Source organism: Saccostrea echinata, unplaced genomic scaffold, assembly GCF_033153115.1.
Source record: "Saccostrea echinata isolate AGI-Se365-2 ecotype Australia unplaced genomic scaffold, CSIRO_AGI_Sech_v1 ptg000005l, whole genome shotgun sequence".
NCBI classification, from domain to species: Eukaryota; Metazoa; Mollusca; class Bivalvia; order Ostreida; family Ostreidae; genus Saccostrea; species Saccostrea echinata.
In genome coordinates this window covers 26,010-31,367 of record NW_026889754.1, presented here as the reverse complement: position 1 = coordinate 31,367, position 5,358 = coordinate 26,010, and positions in this window count along the sequence as shown.

The following is a 5,358-nucleotide window of genomic DNA, read 5'->3' as shown; positions in this document are numbered from 1 at the left end:
GCCATGTGTTTAATATCCCTGAGGATTGTCTGAGGGGCACCGAATGAACTCCTCGAGTCTGTATCCCTTATAGACTCAAAAGAGTGACGCCTTTTTATACTGGGCGATGCGTCTGCCAGTATCATTTTGTTATTCTGTGTAAACATGCATGAATAGGTACCGAACGACAAGTATCCTTGGGGACAGACTATATTTTATATTATAAATAGTAATGTTTATTATAATGTTTAGTCTATTGTATATTGCATAAATATCTCGTTATTATGGATATTAGAAATGGATTGTGTAATTTTCTAAACAGTGGTTAATCGAATTGAGTCTGTTTCTATTTGCATTTTATACAGGTTGGGTAACAGAGCCACTCCCCAAAATCCGTGGGACGCTCTGGTCAAGATGGTTCTAAAGCATTGGAGGTTTAACTTTCAGATTGGAATGCTATCTCAAATAAATAAAAAAAAACCAAACGAAATCTTTGTAACATACCCGAAAGCTGGATAGGTTGATTTTTGATGATATAAAACCAGAAGTCTCTGATGAGACTCTAGCTCTACTGGTCTGTACGTATAGCAAAGGAAAAGTAGCACTTGGATTTGAAACTTTGCAATATGGAACAATAAATAGAATTATGTATAGTAATATAGTCTATTTCTGTGCCAAGTTATATTGAAATCATACGAAAACTGTTGGAGGAGTAGCGTTTTGAAAGTATTTCACAGAAATTTCTATCCTTAGTAACAATGGCAACACCATTCACTGAAATCAAAAACTGATATGCATATTATGTATTGTAGTGTTTTCTAATTGTGTGCCATATTAGATTGATATCATACCAAAACTGTAAGAGGAGTACCGATTTAAAGGAATTTCACAGAAATTTCTATTTTCAATAACCATGACAACACAGTTCATCGAAATCAAAAACCGATGCACAAAATTATGTATCTTAGTGCAATCTACTTGTGTGCTAAATTATATTGAAATCAGACCAAAACTGTAGGAGGAGTAGCATTTTAAAGGAATTTCACAGAAATTTCTATTTTTAGCAACCATGGCAACACCGTTCATCAAAATAAAAAACGGATGTACTAAATTATGTATCTCAGTGTAGTCTACTTGGTTGCCAAGTTTTATTGAAATCAGACCAAAACCGTAGGAGGAGTAGCGTTTTGAAAAATTGTTTACAGACGGACAGCTAGACAGACAAACAGACAGACGGACGGACGGACGACGGACACCTTACTATCGCATAAGCTCTTCTAGTCTCTAACTAGTAGAGCTAAAAATCAACTAGTTATAAATAGATAATTATATCGAGTTTGCATCTCGTTATAACGAGTTAGCTATCTCGATATAACGAGTTAATTATCTTGTTATTACGAGTTAATTTTTCGTTATAACGAATTCGTCATGTCGTGATAACCAAGTTATATCGTTATAACGAGTACTTGTACGTTATCTCGTTATTAGTCCCCTACCGGTGAAACCGGAGGGGACTATAGGTTTCCTCTGAGTCTGTCCGTCCGTCTGCCTGTCTGTCCCTCTGTCTGCCTGTCCCTCTGTCTGTCAGTCTGTCCCACTTGGTTTTCCGCATTTTTTTCTAAACGCTTGCAGATATTGAGCTGATTTTTGGGGGGTTTTTTTGTTGTTTTTTTTTTGGTACATTTTTGGTATGTAAGTGTATATGGATGAGTTACAGATCAACTTTGAATTTCGTTCCGCTCCATTGATTTTTGAGGGAATTACGGCCTTTTTAATTTTGAGTGGTTTTCCGCACTTTTTTCAGATATTGAGCTGATTTTTGGTGTGTGAGTCTACCCTGATGAGTTAAAGATGAATGTTGCATTATTTTCCTCTTCAATTATTTTTTATGGAATTACAGCATTTTTAATTTTTCAATTGGAACCAGATTACACTTGCCGATAGGGGACCAGTATTGCTAATGCAATATTCTCAGAATGCTTGTTACGAATTGATTTTCCAATTATAACGAGGTGACTAACTCTCTTTATTGAGATATCAATTTCGTTGATGGAGAAAGGTAATCTACGAAAAGCCCTGTAGGGGCCAGTTGATTTCTCAAAAAAAAAGTAAAAATTAATCTGAGATTTCGAATTACACAATCCGTTCCCACAAATTATCAATTAGTTCCCTTGATTTACAATTCGAGATCTCGAATTACATAATCCGTTCCCACAGATTACCGATTCGTTCTATCGATTTGTAATTCGAGATCCCACTTATTATCACTCCGTTTTCTCGGATTTCAATTAGATGTTTTACGGCTTGGAAATCCATTCCCTCGTATCAACTCATGTGTTCTATTTTGTATCGACAGATTAACAATGTGGAGGACACGAGCACTCTTCAACAAGACCTGAACAAGCCATGCACAGGTATTGGAGTCTGACTGGATGATAAATTTAAACCCAGAAAAGTGATAAATTATGCGCATCACCAACAAGAGACGTATAATTAAGACCAACTATTCCGTGCACGACCAAACTTTGCAGATTACCACCGAGGCAAAGTACCTGTGCGTCGTCATCGATAACAAGCTTAAGGACATACGCAATGTAGTTTGAACTTTATTGTCTTTTTCCCTGGAGTTGAAGAGTTCCAATACTTAAGGGAACTGTGTGCTACATTTTAATGTCTATATATGTTGTTGTACACTTCTTCTAAAACAAGTTTTGATAAACAAAACATCTAGAATACATGCTTAGTAATTTTTGTATATTTTTCTTTGAATTATACAAGAATTTTCATCAATTGATACCTTTTCAAAACCCCTGGTAATGCATGCTGATTTTTTGTCTATGAATATTTGATAGCACTATTATCTTAAATTAAGAATATCTTGAAAAATTATCAGTAGGTAAGGTACGTTGCGTATGTTCTTAACTGGGGACTACGAGTAATATCGATGTTTTCATCAGCCGTAACCTCTCTGGCTGCTCACGGCAGCCAGTTATAAAACCCTAGTGAGGCCCTGGTCTTATACACCTCCAACGTATGGCTACATACCAACAAGACTCATATTAATACATGTACAACGTAGGGCTGCACGAAATATCATTGGCGATTACATCAGGGAGAGCAGTGTTACATGAATGCTGCAATGACTCCATTTTGATACCCTGAAGTCCAGGCGGATAACATCTCGAGCCAGCATGATGTACATAGTTGTGAATGACCTTGTAAACATTCGATCGATTATTTATAGCCAACACCTAAGTACACTCGGGGATATGTATAGAGGTTTTTACAACCGTTCTATCATCTCAAATGCTACCAGGACTCCTTCTTCCTAGCCGGAGTAGTGACCTTGAATTCATTACCAGCATCCATGGTCACAGCTGATTCACTCAAAGATTTCAAGTACCTAATCTGCCCCTATTCATTTTATATAAAAAAAAAAATGATAATTTTATTCAAATTGTAACGAGGTCTTCATCCAGCATGTTTTTAAACTTTATACACGCCCAGCATTGGAAGAAGATGAAGTGTAGCACTGGTCTGGGATTCGGAAGAGACGTCAGTATAAAATGTTTAGTCTCTCTATTTCTTATGAATACAGCTACCGATAATGCATATGTATAGGAAACCTTTTAAATCTACCAATCAAACATTATGATTAAAATAAATAGATTGCAATACTCCAATACCCCATTAAAAATGCTATCGAGTACCGATCCTTAATTAATAAAAAATTTAAACTCTGTTACGTTTTCGGGTACCCGTCTATCATCCGTAACCTCTTATAATATTGAATAAAATTTTATTACTTTCACAAAATCTATCCTTGTATTACATATTATAGTGCCATTGTACACACCCTATTTTATTCTAATTTTCATCGTGCAAATATTTCACGTTTTCAATAGCAAAACATAGACACTGTCATTCTTTCTATAATATCAGGGTAACATATTTCTTATCTGCAATTCCACTTGTATTAACTGAATAAAATTTTACGACACTTTCACAGAATCTCTATCATATAGTCATATTTTGCACCTCCTACTTTATATCTTGACCAGACAGATATTTGGGATTTCTCTTAGCAGAAATGGACTCGTATGGAAGCAGGGGGTATCATTTTGTGAGTTAAGTGTCCACAGAATTAAAGATAAAATATTGCAGCAACTATTTACCTTTGATGAAAAGATTTTAAAAAATTAACTCATTTTGATTAATTACTATTGTACATTAAGAAAATTTAGAAAAAATAAAAATTCTTGCGTCTACATATTTATTTCACATACTCATGCCAAGTGAATGGAAACGAAAAATGTGTTAGATACAAACACTGACATATCTTCTTTTCTTCCCTCTAAAAATGCTGCTTGTTAATTGTTATTAAAATCGTAAGGAGTAGTAAGCTTCTCGTCTCATTTCTATTTTTATTTATTAGAAAATTTTGACAAAATGTTATGGCATGCTTTCTTGCATTATCAATTAATCAAATGACCTGTATATTATGAATATATATATATATATATATATATCTTATTTTCAATGCGCTTTCTTCGCCCGGCACTACAAATGAAAGTCACGGATGGGACCTTAAATAACCGAGGTCCTGTGTCACGGTAGGCGTTTGCAATATAAAGAACTCCCACTGCTCAATGGCCCTGAGTGCCTAGTATAGGTCTAAATGTTAGACCTTTCACCGTTATAAAGTGACGTCTCTATATGATTGAAAATTTCTCGAATGGGACGTAAAACAACATTAAATCAATTAATCAAACAAATATATGACTCATGCATGGATTAGGCACTAATCACAGCAGACAACACTGTCTATTCCACATCCTTGAGCCGACTCGGCGTAAAACAACAACAATCAATCAATCCACATCCTTGACATCGCTTTCAAAGCTATTTACCCGTACTTTTAATGCCGATATTAAATCAATTATTGTCTGAAAATATGTTATTTATTTTCAATGTCACACAATCTTTTGTCGAGTGATGCTTTATTAATTTGCAGAGCAGGTAATTTATTTGATATATAGCATTATATAGCAGTAGTTTATTTGAAGAAGAGTCCATGAAGTGTTCTTAGAGAAATACACCTCTTTTTGCGGTGTATTTTGGATCATCCTTACAATAGGCTGGGTAAATATCAGAATGACTCCAATATGATATTCGCAGTTTCTGCAATTGATGTTGCCGACATGATTCCTTATGCACTATACATCAGTCTACACATACACAGAAATTATTGCCCTTAGAGAGAGGTAACCAAACAATATTTGATCCAGAGATTACTGAATACTACTCAATCCTCAATAATCAATGTACTGTGTATTTGCAAAACGGTTTATATATTTCAGAAAAAACCAACCAGATGCA